Raw genomic sequence first — 16,303 nt, forward strand, 5'->3', positions numbered from 1 at the left:
ATTTTTAAAATGAAAAAAACAAAAAAGAAACATGTGAAGCTTACCTCTGATGAAACGCTGGAGTGATAATAAAAAATTGATGAGAGAAAGAAGTCGGTGAGGAACCAATGAGAGGTGAAAGTTGTGATGAATGGGTACGGCGGCGAGCATGAAGACTAGGGAAAAGATTTGGGGAACAAAGAACCCATGAGAAGGCCATAAACTTTAGGAAAATGACTTACCAAAAAATAATCGATAAGTTATTTTACCGTATTTCTACCTTTGTTTTCCTTTGACCGTAATTGATTTTTCATTGACCGTAGTTACTTTTCTCCAACCAACACCTAAAAAAGTTGAAAAAGATGAAAATGTTTTCAGGAAATTAAATTCCTTCAAACACACATACCCTTAATTACAAATTACTTCCATTTGAAAGCTTTAGAGTTGAAGACAAATTGTTTTTCCCCAAAATGCATGCTTGAAATTCATTGCTTGTGTTTTACAGTGAGTATTAATAAAAAAATGTTAATTTTGTGTGTAAGGCATCTAAGCTCATCACCTACCTCTGATAATTCAATCCCTTTTCTCTTCATTTGCTCCTATTTATTTTTTTCATTTCACCTTCTCAAACCAACTTCCATGTCCGTCCACTTCCTCCATTTCCCTTTCATTGTCGTTTCTGCCATTACAAGGAGACTCATTTCTGGTACCAGATAGCTGCATGCCAGCTTAGATTCATCTCCATATTTTCCCACAACACCAATCATCTTCTTTTACCTATTTAACTTTTTGTTTGTTTTCCTTTTGGATTTCTTCAATTAGCTCACCTGCTGTTGTTTCTTGGAAAATGGCCACATTGGGGCTTCATTATTTGGATGAGATCTTAGACTTGTCTATTCAAAGATCTGAGCTTTACAGCTGCAAGGTGAAATTTGACACATTTGTTTAATTTTCTCTGTTTTATGCATCAAATTCTTTGCTTTTCTGCTTTACTGAATGCAAATGATTATCTGAATCTGTGTCTTAATTGTAATGATGTGTGATTAGTGAAATATATGATTTGGAATGGAAATTTTGATGAATTTGTCAATCTTGTAGGGTACGAGTATCTGAAGAATAATCCGGAAGAGCAGAAAATGGCAACTGATCTTAATGCAGAATTGTCCAAGAAGACTGCCATTTTTGGTCTTAAGTTCTGGGAGATTATTGCTGTTGTTGTTGCTTTATTCATCATAATCATCCTTACATGCTCTCATTTTAACTTCCCGGAAGAAGAGATCAAGAGCTAGGAACAAGGTTCCCCTTACCAAAATCCCATCTATATCCAAGGAAATTAAGGAAGTGAGAGTCGAACAAGTATCTACGACCCATTTCGTGCCGCATGACGGTATACTTCTCACTATCCATGACAAGTCCAGTGACAAAGACTCGGATAAGGTCATGGTTCATCTTGGGACGGAGAAATCAAGGAATGGTGGTGACAATACTAGTCGGTCGGGTTCATTTCACCGTTTCGAAAAGATGGTGCAGGGCCTCAATCAGGTGAAGAAGGGAGTTCCGGTGGCAATGTAACTGTTTATAAATCGTCTTCTTCGTATCACGTCACCGCTCCTTCTCCTCTAGTTGGCCTGCCTGAATTCTCTCACTTGGTTGGGGTCACTGGTTCACATTGAGGATCTCGAACTCGCCACCAACCGGTTTTCAAAGGAAAATGTGCTTGGAGAGCGTGGACATGGCGTTGTTTATCGGGGCAAATTGTCAATGGGACGCCTGTGGCTGTTAAGAAGATATTCAACTTGTATAACATGTATATGTGTAGACTTCAAATATGATGTTATTTCTTGTCCCGGAGTCCTGTTTAGAAACTACTTGTTATCTTTGTAGGGGCCAAGCAGAGAAAGAATTTAGAGTGGAAGTTGAAGCCATCCGGCATGTGCGCCACAAGAATTTGGTTCGCCTTTTAGGTTACTGTATTGAAGGAATACACAGGTTTAATCTTCTTTTACTATGTTTCTACAAGAATTAAGTCAGGAAATTTGGGGTTTAAATATATTAGTCCGAGTGTTAGTCCTGCTATATCGATATCGCCAAAATTCTTGCATTGTTTCTGTCAACAAAGTACATTGTTTAAAAATGCAGGATGTTGGTTTACGAGTACGTCACAATGGAAACTTGGAACAATGGCTTCATGGAGCTATGCGTCAGCACAGATATCTTACTTGGGAGGCTCGCATAAAGATTCTCCTCGGCACAGCTAAGGCGTAAGTCACTATATCTACACACATTGTATCCGTCCAATCTCATTTGACATATGGCTTTTTCGTGCAGTCTCACGTACTTGCATGAGGCCATTGAACCAAAGGTGGTGCACCGAGACATAAAGTCTAGCAATATTCTGATTGATGATGACTTCAATGCCAAGGTTTCCGATTTTGGTCTGGCAAAGTTGCTAGGTGCGGGAAAAGTCATGTTACAACCCGAGTTATGGGAACATTTGGCATTTACTTTTCTCTAGCCTGCTTCGTGTTTATATATTTAGGACCTTTAGTCATCTCTTGAATGTTTTGATTCTGAAATTTCAGATATGTTGCACCTGAATATGCAAATACCGGTCTTTTGAACGAAAGAGTGATGTCTATAGCTTTGGAGTTTGTACTGTTGGAAGCAATCACTGGTAGAGATCCTTGGATTACGGCCGTCCTGCCCAGAGGTACACTGTAATCATGGATGCGATGAACAATCTTTACCTAACATAGAATCTTAATGTTTATATATTTTTAGCCTTCTTAAGAGATTTTTAAGGTTAATTAAACATGGAATCTTAATGTTTACAGGTTAATCTGGAGATTGGCTGAAAATGATCGTTGGAAACAAGAGGTCAGAGGAAGTGGTAGACCCAAATATCGAGGTTAGACCATCAACAAGAGCTCTAAAGCGCGCCCTTCTAACTGCTTTGAGATGTGTCGATCCGGATTCTGAAAAAAGACCGAAGATGGGTCAAGTTGCACGAATGCTCGAGTCCGAGGAGTATCCTATACCAAGAGAGTTCAGTGTTGGATTCATTGTTTAGCATGATGCTTGACACGTCTAGCTTGACTGATTCTTTAGGTCTTTTTGCCTCGTTGGTTATACTTGGTCATTATACTGTCCGACATGCATGAAGTGCATGGTGGTTTTATCTGCTGTTCCATTTCGATGAACTCGGATATGTTTCTGAAATCAGGACCGAAGGCATCGTAGGACTCATGGAACAGCATGGAAATAGATTCACAAAGGGAGAACTCCGATACCGATAGGAGCGATTGTGCGGCTTCAAGGTCGGGAGAAAGCGATGCAACCTTGACTCGAATAAGCCGGAAATGAAGGGTGGGATTCTTGAAAGAGATGATTAGAGTATAATTGTAGATGGAAGAGATTCGTTTGTGTATGAAATTGGTGCTGTGAAGACTGTAAGATAAGAGAATAGTGTTGGGTGGAGATTGTTTCACTGTTAAAGTGTACTGAATAGGGTGGCTTTTTCATATTCTTTGGTTAACCTCAACACAAACTGTTCCATTTCAATTGGTTGGAGTTGCTTGCTTGTATATTAATTTTCTTATACGAAGTACCGTATATGTACCTACCCACATGCTTACATATACACACAATGATACATGTATAGGCTCATATTAACGTCATTCACCTTGTGCAACAACCCTAATAAATAGCAGGGATCCATACCATTACCGGAGGCACAAAATGTATAGCACAAGCCAACCTGGAGAATTACATGTTTTGCAATCTCTCCAAATTGTTCTCATTTTGTGGTCAAAGTTGCAGATTACATACACTTACCTACTTGACCCCACGCCATGTCTTCATTTCTTTAAGGGTCTGTTTGTTTGGCTGTAATTGGTTTTCATACTGGAATTTGAATTACTGAATTACTGGAATTTGAATTACTGGAACTTGAATTACTGGAACTAGAAAATGAATTACTGGAATTTGGATTCTGGAAAATGAATTACATTTCTGGAACCATTAAAATGAATTATATTTTCTGAAAAACATCTGAAAAGCGTTTTATGATGTTTGGAAAGATGTTATTTAAACCATTTTCCACTAGTTGAAGAGTTTTTTAAAATTATTATTACAATATTATAAAAATAATTATTTATCATAAAACTTAATATTATTTTAAAATATTAAATAATTTATTTATTATTAAATATATTTTATAATTTTATTAATAAAAATAATAATTTTTGTATATTTTAGTGAAAAAATATTATAAATTATATTATATTATTAAAGTAATAGTGTTATATATTTAAAAATATTATTAGTATTTTAAATATTTATTAAAATATTATTTAAATATATAAATAATATTTTATTATTAAAATATAAATTTTTTTATATATTATTAAAATAAAAATAATATCTTATATTATTATAATATAATTGATTATTTTATATAATATTAAAAATATAATTATATATTAAATATTAATAAATAAATAAATAATATTTTGATGAAATGATATTAAAATATTTTATTAATATTAAATTCATAAATAAAATTATTTTGATTATTTATTCTTTGAAGTGAAAAGTTCGAAAATGACTTACGGAAATGAATCCGTAAGTCATTTTACAAAAACACAAAGGAAATTCTGTTACTAGGAAAATGAATTACATTCCGGAAAACCAATTACGTTAAACAAACATGGGAAAACATTTTCCGGAAAACGAATTACGTAAACAAACACGGGAAAACATTTTCGGAAAACGAATTACGTGAACAAACACAAGAATTCAGGAAAAACCAATTCCGTAATTCCAATTACGGCAAACAAACACACTAATATACGTTACCATTTACATCAAATATTAATGGTTAATAGCTTGATTAAAAGTAATTTGATAATTAAATGATTAATTAAATGTATAATGCAAAAATATATATTCACTAATAATCATTTTGACTTACTAACGTTAAAGTACTACACATTCAAATAATAACATGATATATACATGTCTAAAATGATTACATGGTAAATGCTATATGTCATATTTATGTGTTATGATGTATAAAAATTTGTTTTAAAAATAAAACATTATGCTCGTACAATAAATAAATAAATATATATCTATAAGAAGCCATTTACAAGGTGGGAGGAGCTCTTATCCCTCCCATTCTTTTGATACCATAGTATTTTAAATCTTTTTAAATTTAAGTACCAACCAAATAATGCCTTTATCACTTCTAATATTAAATTTAAATACGGATAGACCCTTATACTTCTATTGCAAAGTAAATTAACCCCTTCAAATGTTTGTCCAATTAGTCATGGATGTTTTCCCCAAGGAAAGTCCTAGGTTCAGTCATAAGAATAGTTTGCACAGCCATTATCAGAAACACAAATGACCAAAGTAATCAACAAACAGACAGACAGGCAAGGATCAATGAAATAGCAAACGTTCATGCTAAAACATTGGAACCACTTTTCATGTTTTTTATCGCACAACACTTGTGAAATGACCAGCTTAATGACACGAACAAAGAATAACAAACTGCATCGGAGCATAGCTCGACTTCGGAGAATAAAAAGAATGGCATGTTTATGCTTCAGACATAATGCAATCTATTGCCTGCTTGCATATGCCAGTCATCGTGGCCTCAGGGCCGTAGACCTGTATCCAGAATCAGTAACATAGTCAAGTAGTAATATTACTGTTTCCTTCATGAATATAATACAACATCGATAACCGTTACCTCTAAAAGATGTCGAATAATATACAATTTTTACAAGAGTGGATTGTGATCATACCTCGAGGGGTACTCGAGTTCCTCTCCAAGAGCACGCATCCTTGCCAAACCAGTTGATAGTTTGGACCACCTCTTCGAACATAGATGTGCATCCTCGCAGCTTTTAACTTGGCTTCCTGGAGTGAGGGGGAAGATAAAGGACTGGAATGTCAAAGGAAAATCATCTCGACGATGAAGTAAGGTTTAATTGTTTTCAGCTGAAATATACCTTTTCTCTCAACGCTCGAATAATTCCATTGAAAGTAGCACCAACATCGGTGAAGTTAGCAATGCCACCTCCAATGAGAAGGGCTCTCTTACGACCGTCAGGGTTCGCAGTGGCACACTGCAACATCATAAACCAGTAGAATTTTCTAAAAGCTCAAATGATGAAATTACTTAAACTTCTATAAGAAAAGCCTAAACCAGTCACAGTTCTTACATCGATAACGACTCTTGCATATTGCAAGACCTCCTCCTCATTTGGAGCTCCACTGTACTCCGCATAGTTGCCCAGTTCTGATGCATAACCTAAATCTCCTACCTAATTAAAAACAGAAATAAATCCTTAGAATGGCATCAAAGGATATCAAACCTGCAGCAAACAACAATAAGGTCAGTGAATGGAAAGCATAAAACACAGATCCACTAGATCACTTACTGTATCGGCATAAATAACACTGGCACCACCTCCAGCAACCATCGTCCAGATACGCCCTTTTGGATTCAAAACAGTGAATTTCAGAGATGCACTTGTCTGTGATGTTAAGCAAAGATTGTGATCAACAAATGTCCCTCAACCATGTGGAAAGAGATCTATACTGAAACACAAGCTACAACGAGAATGGCTACCTTTCATCCAACGAATGAATGAAGCTCTCTGTAGGGCTCAGGACTCTCCCAAAAGGCAGAGGAAACTCTATGTTACCCCACCTGAATTCAAAATTTTCTTTCAGTGAGAAACTATCTCTGTGATATATATAAATATATATTCTGAGAAGATATAGAGCTATCATGATTTCCCTGGAAAGAAACTTACTTGTTGAAGTTCTTGAATGCAGCAGTGTCATCCAGCTCTCCCCTCATATCCAATGGGTATGGTTCCCATTCACCAGTGCAAATGGATTCATCTCAAGAAAGCTGAAGTCAAGATCTGCAGCAAACAGAAAACATTGGCATAGATAACACGAGATAGTTATAGAACAAAACAATAATGTAACAGATTGAGATAACTTAAAAAAGCAGAGAATACTGCAAAAACAGAAGCGTCTACTCTTATAAAAGAGATGATGATACTTGAACATCATAGTGAAAATTACTTGACATTTTTGTGATCCTTTAAAATCCGGCATTTAAGTTATATAGATGGGATGATTGTTTTTTCAGTCATGCAAATTTTCTGCTTAGTGAATAAAAACATAGAGCCAACAGATCTGAAACCATCGGTCCCAAGTACCTTGAAAGAAAGAAAAGACACCCATGATGAAGTCACCAATCTTCCCTCGAACCTACATCATGCAAAAATGAAATTAACACTAGCTATATAAATGCAACGCAGTATAGCTTAAGAGACTATACCAGCATTTCATATAATACATTGCAAACTAAGTATAGATGTTAATGATATAGAATAAACACCAAACAGATTCAATTAAAAGTTAAAACGAAATAAACGGCATGTAAAATACTAAAGAAACTCACTTCCAAAGGAAGTGTAGCTATCAGTGGAGCACAAGTTTCCAGGGTCATAGGTTTGCTAGTTGGAAGGAAGATGGTCTTAACCTGCAAACTCACATGTGAAAAACATGTCATATTTTAAAGGCATATATTCATCAATGCTTAAGTAATTCGATCAACTGAAACAAAAGGCTACGGCAAACTATATAGTAAAGATTGACAACAACCTTATCCCAATTCTCTTCAATTTCAATACCTCCACATTCTGAAAAGCTGATGGTAGAACCAAGCCTTTCAGAAACAATTGAAAGGTAATATTCTTGCTCGTGAGGAACAAAAGGTTCTACAATGAATGTCGTATTGGAGCTTTGCAACCGCCCATCTCAACCTAAATAAAAATAAATAATCAAGGCTTATCGAAAAATTAAATAACCAAGGATTCAGATCAGTGTTAACTGTACTTATTTAAAATGTAACAAGACAGGGCAGTTTTCTCCAATTCATTTAGTACAAATGAAAATACTTGAACAAAAATTACACTGTGTTGGATTAACTTCAAGTTTTATAGTTTTCTTGAATCGTTGGATTAAATTAGTTTAATAGCTGAAATTAAAGCTTTTAATCGAGGATAATCCACTTTTTCGTAAAAATCTACTCATTTCCTACCATTAATTTATTGCATCCATTTTCCGTCATCCTACTGTCCAGAAAAAAAATGTAAAACTTAAAATTCTCTGCGTCAACAGATCCTACCTCATATATATATATACACACACAATTCTAAATAAATGAATTGTGAAACTAATTAAGAGAAAATTGAAAAGAAATGGCAGCTGCAGCTGAGACAGTAAGAAAATTGTTACCTCAGTGCCAAGGCGTGCTTTAACGAATTCAACAACTTTAGCAAGATCTAAATTGAGAGCAACCAAGCCACTCTTTCCACGTTTCCCGAACAACATATCTGGTTTGACAACCAATCTGGTGGACGAAAGCCATGGCTGTTCGTTCGCTAACTCGGCGAAATCAGTAGATTGAGTCACCTAACAAAGCAACAACAAAATCAGCATTGACTGGAGAGACTAACGTAAGGAGTAGCAGTTCCGTGTTGACTCATATCATACAACTTTTGTAGTTTGGTTGCATTTCAATTGTACAAATAAAAAGAGTAGCAATTCCGTTGTTGACTCATATCATACAACTTTTGTTGTTTGATTGCATTTCAATTATACAAATAAAAAGAATTCGGTTCAATTGATTAAAAAAAAGGATGATAAAAGAAACCTGAGCAGAGCGGATTTGAAGATCGATATTAGCGAGGCGTTTGAGGTGCTGTTTGAGAAGTCGCTTGGAATCGTACTCTCTGATCTTCTTGCGAGCCATTGTTTCTGTGATTTGAAGATCTGAATCCAAACACAGAGGGCCGATGCTTTTGCTTTGTAGTTAATAGAAGAGGAAGAGGTAGATAAATTGACAGGAAGGAAGGCTGGTTGGGAGAGGAGTGAAGAAGACTGGTGGGGTTGGGTTAGGTTGGGTCAGGCAGCTGAATGGGTGGGTGAGTTGGTTAGGGATGAAATTGAATATTTTATAAAGTTCGATATCAATATCGATTAGGTATTGATTGTGTGTCATAATTGAGATATAGAAATTTTGAATGGCTAATTTGAAGTTTTATTATGGGCAAATAATGTAAAATTTTAAATTTTTAGTATATTTTTAATTCAAATTTGGTTTGACATGTATTTTTCATTTTAGTATAGATATAGAGTTTATATAGTGTAAGTATTCAATTAACTTAAGTCGAATTGCGTGAAAAAATAAAGTTAATTGACTTAATAAGTACTATTTATTATTCAATTTATTTAAAAAAACTAATTAGATTTATAAAATTTGAATCTAGTCGAATTAAATATATTTATTTAGTATTGAGGTCAGAGGTTCTATATGCGAGTTTTGTTCTTCATGATCAATGTTGTGGTATTTTGATTGAGAAAAAAATGCTTGTAAGGATGGTCAAAAGGTATATAAAATTCCATATGTTGGGTTGTGTAGCACCCTCAGATCGATGTGGGTGACCCGATCTGATCTGATGTGTCACATTAGGGTTATCGGAGCGACCCACAATAAAAATCAATAAAAAAAATTTTGTTAATCCATTTAAAACTGTAAAATAACTTATAGATAGAATACAAGTTCATAAAATCATTCGTATATTATAAATAAAATTAAAATCATGCAAGTCTCAGACTCAATATATATAAAAATATCAAATGTGACCTACATGCCCCCTAATTACACATTGTATTGTACTCTGCAAGTAAAGCCGAAGGAACTCCCAAAACTTAAGTTGATAGTTGCACTGAATCGATTATTTTAACATAAAATAGTGAGTAAATAGTGAGCTTTGGGAAGCTCAGTAATACAGAACTATCAGATGAATGCAATAGGTCATCGAGTATAAGGTAAAGCACAAATTCCTTAGTGGGATAGTCATCATCAGATTCTAGTGGTGAATTCAAACTTCATTAGCAAAGTCTTCAATTACAAACAGTAATTTACGGTCTGAAGGAAGTATTCAGAGAGAGAGAAATTCAGAAGATTGAATTGAGGAGTCTAGTGTATTCCAACAAAACAGAGAAATGTGTACAGATCCTTTAAAAACATTAGTAGTTTAAAACATATTTTTAAAACCACAGTGTTGAGTTAATCGATTGAAGGAATAGGCCAAGAGGGGTGTGAATTGGCAAGAAAAAATTTGGTGGAAACTTTTACAGAAAATTGAAAAATATTTGCACAGCAATTTAGAGTGGTTCGACTTTCTCAACCAAAGTCTACGTCCACTACCTTGGCTATCCACACTAAGGATTTTCCACAAATTCACTAATTTGTCTTTCTTTTGAGGGCAAATAGTAACCTTACACCTCCCTCAAGAATTTACCCCAAATTCTTGAGAACACTATCTCCCAAAGAGAACAATACAAATTTTGCAAACTTACAAGAAAATCCTCACAAGGAAAGATGTTTGCATAATTCTAGAACAAAGAAAGAACACTCAAGAATAATACAATTGACACAACAAGTGTTCTTGAAAGCAAAAATGAATATTGAATGAATAGGCTTGAAAATGCTCAAACTTGAGGTTTGATGCTTTCTCTTTGATTCTCTCTTGATTCTTTTTCTTGTTCTTTCTTCTTATTGATCAATGGCTTCTAAGCTTGTTTAAATACTCTTTCAATTGATTATGAATGTTTGGGATGATTAGTGGAGTCAATAGACCCGTTTAAGTGTGAAAACAATTAATAAAACTGCTTGGAGAGTAGGGAGAATCGGTACCCCTTCATAGGGAATCGATTCATGCAGTGTAAAATTTCAAATATTTCTACCATTACACAGGGGGGAATCGGTACCCCCTACGGGAGGGGAATCGGTTCCTCCAAGCAATCTGTTATTTCTCGGTGCAAAAACCATTCAGGGGGGAATCAGTTCCCTCCTTGGGGGAATCAGTTCCCTCTGGGCAATCTGCCCATTTTGGTTTTAGATTTATTAAGAAATTCTTTTTGGCTCGATTAAGGCTCGAAATACTTTGTAAATTTGTTTAAAAGATTAAAACATATTTTTACACTTTAGTAAGGATTAAAATGAACTTTGAAAGACTTGGAGTAATATTTTGATATTCGAATAATTATATCGACTATACTTAGAAAATCTTTTGTAAAATCTTAAAATTCATTTAACTTAATTTGTTATATCGAAACATCAAAATGTTTTCAACAATCTCCCCCTTTTTGATATAACAAAACATAAGTAATTTTAAGTTTTCTTGAAAATAATTTTTAAAATCAAAAATTGAGTTTGAAAAATTACTCCCCCTTACTCTAACACTTATCTCCTTTTTGTTAAATAAAAATACTCTAAAACTTCTTAAACAAGGTTTTTGAAAAACTTAGTTAATTGATAATTAGAAATTTAAAGCTTAAGCTGCTAAAATCACAATCAAGAGAAGACGTTAGCCATTAGTTTCATAATCTAATATTCATAAACGATGTGACATGGAAAAATTGGTCATATATCTAACATGATGTAAATGATGCACAAAATAATAAACATTAAGCTCAAAAATAAAATTCAAAAAGACCAAAAATATAAATAAGTTCAAACCATTCCAAAACATAAAAATCCAACATTCATATCAAATTCAAACATCCAAAACATTCAAAATGTTAAAACAATAATTTCTAAGTCTCATCTAAGAGAACTAAAGCACGACAAGAATCAAGCATCCGTAGGTGGATCGGAGGGAGGAAAATGAGCTCACATTGCGGCCATCTCATGTGTGAGCGCATTAATACGTTCATTCATTGTTGGGTTACTCTCGCGAATCTCCCAGAGAATTTCCAATTGTTGAGCTCCCATAGTGGACAAATGGGATTCTATGGAAGAAAATCATGACTCCATAGATGCATACCGGAAATAGAATATCTCCATAAACGATTGAAAATATAGATGCATTTGATCTTCTCCTGGTTCATTGAAGCACGAATTAAGAATGGTCATATTTGGATCATCGGGATTAGGATTAGGAAATTGTTAGATAGGAGGTGGATTTGGACACGAATTAAGAATGGTCATATTTGGATCATCGGGATTAGGATTAGGAAATTGTTAGATAGGAGGTGGATTTGGAGGTGAGTTTGGTGGTTGGTTTGATGGACTAGAGGATAGCCTAGAACGTTTGTGAGACATGACTTAAGAAAATCGGAATAGAAAGAGTAAACTGCAATTTTAAACACATGTATGCAATATAATCAATCCCAAAACTCAATTGAGACCGCAATATTTCAAGGTTCACTAAACTGAATCCTATTGAGCAAAATTTTAAAAACTATTTGAAAAATTATGTTTGAAGATCAAAATATGAATAGTTCTCATGAAAACAACATAATTGAATCAAAAACATTAATTAAACCATTGAGTTTCGAATATTTTTTTAATTTGAAATTCAAAAAAATATTCTTGAAAATTGAGTGTTTTTATGAAATTGGTTGTAAAATTTAGTTTCTGAACACTAAACAATCAATGCCCGATATAATGTTCATCCTAGAACTAATCAAAACTAGTTCTAAGTTCAAAAATTATAAAATAGGGGTTTTAGAGATATTACCTTGAGAAATTCGGATTTTGTGAGAATGAGATGATTTTTGCACTAGTTTGATGATTCCAATAGGTTTAGGAGATGAAAAATGATTGAAATCCGATTTGTTTTTGATGATTTTGGCAAAAGTAGAGATTTAGGGAGAGAAGAGAGAGAACGACGTGAGAGAAGAGTAATAAAGGGTTTTGAGAAAATAGGGTATTTTGGGCTTGTAATATCCAGACCCTGTGGGGGGTATTGATTCCCTAAAGAGGGGAATCGGTTCCCCTGCAAGTGGTTATCGATTCCTCCTGCACTAAAATTCAAAAATCTATGTATAAACACTCAAGTTGCTAAATTAATTAGCTTTAGTGGTATTGGCAACTCATATATGAAAGTTAATCATGTTCAATCAATCAAATCTATCTTTAAGCATTATTTAAACATATAATTAATTTTCACTAAGAATCATAAACTCCCCCTAACTATTAGTATGGAATGCATTCAAAAATGTTATTTTATAAGTATTTTCAAATCTAATTTAAAAGTGCTAAAAATTATTTTAAACACTTAGTGAAGATATGTCAGTTAAACCTAATTCTCTCCTAAGTGTCCAAAATCTTTCTTTGTCTAAAGGTTTTGTAAAAATATCCGCTATTGATGCAAAGTATCAACAAATTATAGAATTACATCTTCCTTAGCGACATGGTCTCTAATGAAGTGATGTCTAATTTCAATGTGCTTAGTTCTAGAGTGTTGGATGGGATTTTTAGTGAGACAAATAGCACTAGTATTGTCACATTTGATAGGAATGGTACCTACTTCAATTCCATAATCAAAAAGTTATTGTTTCATCCATAAAACTTGTACACAATAACTACTGGTTGAAATGTATTTCACTTCAGTGGTAGATAATGCAACACAATTTTGTTTCTTTGAAAACCAAGAAATCAATATATTTCCAAGGAATTGGCAAGTACCAGAGGTGCTTTCCTATCTAATTTGCATCCTCCATAATCCGCATCAGAGAAGGCATGTAAGCTAAAGCTAGAGTCTCTAGGATACCAAAGTCCTAAACTATGAGTGTCTTTAAGGTATCTAAAGATTCTCTAACAGCTAGTAAATGTGATTCCTTAGGACATGATTGAAATCTAGTACATAAGCAAATACTAAACATAATGTTCGGTCTACTTGCGGTTAGATAAAGCAAAGAGCCAATCATTGACCTATATAATTTAACATCCACACATTTACCTCTTTCATCTTTGTCAAGCTTTGTTGATGAGCTCATTGGAGTGTCATGAGGTTTCCCATTTTCCAATCCAAACTTCTTGAGCATATCCTTGACGTACTTAGCTTGATTGATGAAGATGCCATCTTTTCTTTGCTTGATTTGGAGTCCCAAGAAAAATGAGAGCTCCCCCATCATGCTCATCTCGAATTCACTTTGCATTAGCTTAGAAAATTCTTGGCACATAACATCATTAGTAGAACCAAATATTATATCATCAACATAAATTTGAACTACTAATAAATCTTTACCTTTATGCTTTAAAAACAATGTAGTGTCAACCTTCATTTTTGAAAAACCTTTTTCAATTAAAAAGTTTGACAATCTTTCATACCAAGCTCTAGGAGCCTGTTTTAAACCATAAAGTGTTTTTGTCAATTTAAGAACATGATTTGGAAATTTGAATCTTCAAAACCAGAAGGTTGTTCCACATACACTTTTTCTTTTATAAAACCATTTAAAAATTCACTTTTAACATCCATTTGATATAATTTAAATTCATTGAAGCATGCAAATGCTAATAACATTCTAATTGCTTTCATCATAGCTACGGGAGCATATGTTTCATCATAGTCTATGCCCTCTTCTTGAGTATACCCTTGAGCAACAAGTCTAGCCTTGTTTCTCACTATATTACCACTTTCATCAAGCTTATTCCTAAATACCCATCTAGTACTTACAGTAGACTTATTAATAGGCCTTTCAACTAATGTCCATACTTTACTTCTCTCAAATTGATTTAACTCTTCTTGTATAGCCATAATCCAATGTTCATCATTTAATGCTTCTTTAATATTCTTAGGCTCTATGCATGAGATAAATGCAACATAATTACAAAACTTTATAAGAGAAGATCGAGTTGTTACCCCTTTGGATGGATCACCTATTATTTCACCATCCTTGACATATTTGTATTCCCTTGGGTAAGAGACTTCCCTTTCTTCAATGGTTGGATTCTCGAGAGGATCTTGAGTTTCCTCATATTTTGTTTCTTCCTTTGATGATGGTTTTCCAACGTTATGTCCAACGTCATTTATGTTTATAATACCTACATCATCATTCGCACAAGAATCCTTCCTCGGAAGGAGATTATCATCGAAAACATCATGTATAGATTCTTCTACAACTAAAGTTCTTTTATTAAATACTTGATAAGCTTTAGAATTTAAGGAATAACCCAGAAAAATTCCTTCGTCACTTTTAGCATCAAATTTGCCAAGATTGTCTTTACCGTTGTTTAAAACAAAACATTTACATCCAAAAGGATGAAAATAACTAATGTTAGGCTTTTTATTTTTGAAAAGTTCATAAAGAGTTTTCTTCAAAATAGACCTAATCATTACTCGATTTATAACATAATAAGCGGTATTTGTGTCTTCTGCCCAAAAATATTTTGGCAAATTGTTTTCACAAAGCATGGTTATAGCCATTTCTTCTAAAGTTTTTATTTTTCCTCTCAACAACTCCATTTTGTTGAGGGGTTTTAGGTGCTAAAAAATTGTGGCTAATACCATTAGAATTAAAAAACTCAGTAAATCCTAGATTTTCAAATTCAGTGTCATTATCACTCCTAACACTAGTTATAGAGTAACCTTTTTCATTTTGGATTACTTTTGAAAACGTGATGAATTTTTCTAATGTTTCATCTTTAGTACTTAAGAATAGAACCCAAGTATATCTAGAATAGTCATCTACCAAGACAAATGCATATTGTTTTCCACCTAAGCTAGTTGTTCTAGATGGCCCAAAAAGATCTAAATTGATCAATTGTAATACTCTACTAGTGGATACGTCATTAATGGATTTAAAAGAAATTCACTTTTATTTTCCTTTAGCACAAGCGTCACAGATTTTATCATTATCAAATTTTAGCTTTGGCAACTCTCTAACTAAATCTCATTGAATTAACCGTTGCAAAACACTCATACTAGCATGTCCTAGTCTCCTATGCCATAACCAACTATCATGCTCATCCTTAGCAACTAGGCAAAAATTAGTCATATCTATAAAATCTAAATGCACCATCTATATGTTTCCTATTCTATGACCAACAAACATAATCTAATTAGATGCAATGTCTATGACTTTACAACCATTAGTTTCAAACATGAAATTGAATCCCTTATTGCATAATTGACTAATACTCAATAGATTATGCTTCAATCCATTCACATATAAAACATTCTTAATTTGTATGGAAAATGTATTACCTATAGTACCTATACCTTCAATGTGACCTTTTGAATTATCACCAAAAGTCACTTCTCCTCCATTTTGGCGTTAAGCTCTATGGACCGGCTTTTGTCTCCGGTCATGTGTCTTGAGCATCCACTATCAACGTACCATGAATTTGAATTTGTTTCTCTTGTCTTGTAACAATGCTCATTTTCCTACAAACATAGATTAATTTTTTATTTTTGGTACCCAAATCTTTTTG

General features: G+C 33.7%; 2 pseudogenes; one reads left to right on the forward strand and one right to left on the reverse strand.

Moving 5' to 3' along the window:
- The first annotated feature begins 1,115 nt into the window (after nt 1–1,115).
- LOC120208781 lies at nt 1,116–3,299 on the forward strand (annotated as a pseudogene).
- Nucleotides 3,300–5,412: 2,113 nt separating this feature from the next.
- LOC120208782 lies at nt 5,413–8,934 on the reverse strand (annotated as a pseudogene).
- Between the last annotated feature and the right edge of the window lie 7,369 nt (nt 8,935–16,303).

Source organism: Hibiscus syriacus, unplaced genomic scaffold (assembly GCF_006381635.1).
Source record: "Hibiscus syriacus cultivar Baekdansim isolate YM2019G1 unplaced genomic scaffold, ASM638163v2 tig00017595_pilon, whole genome shotgun sequence".
NCBI classification, from domain to species: Eukaryota; Viridiplantae; Streptophyta; class Magnoliopsida; order Malvales; family Malvaceae; genus Hibiscus; species Hibiscus syriacus.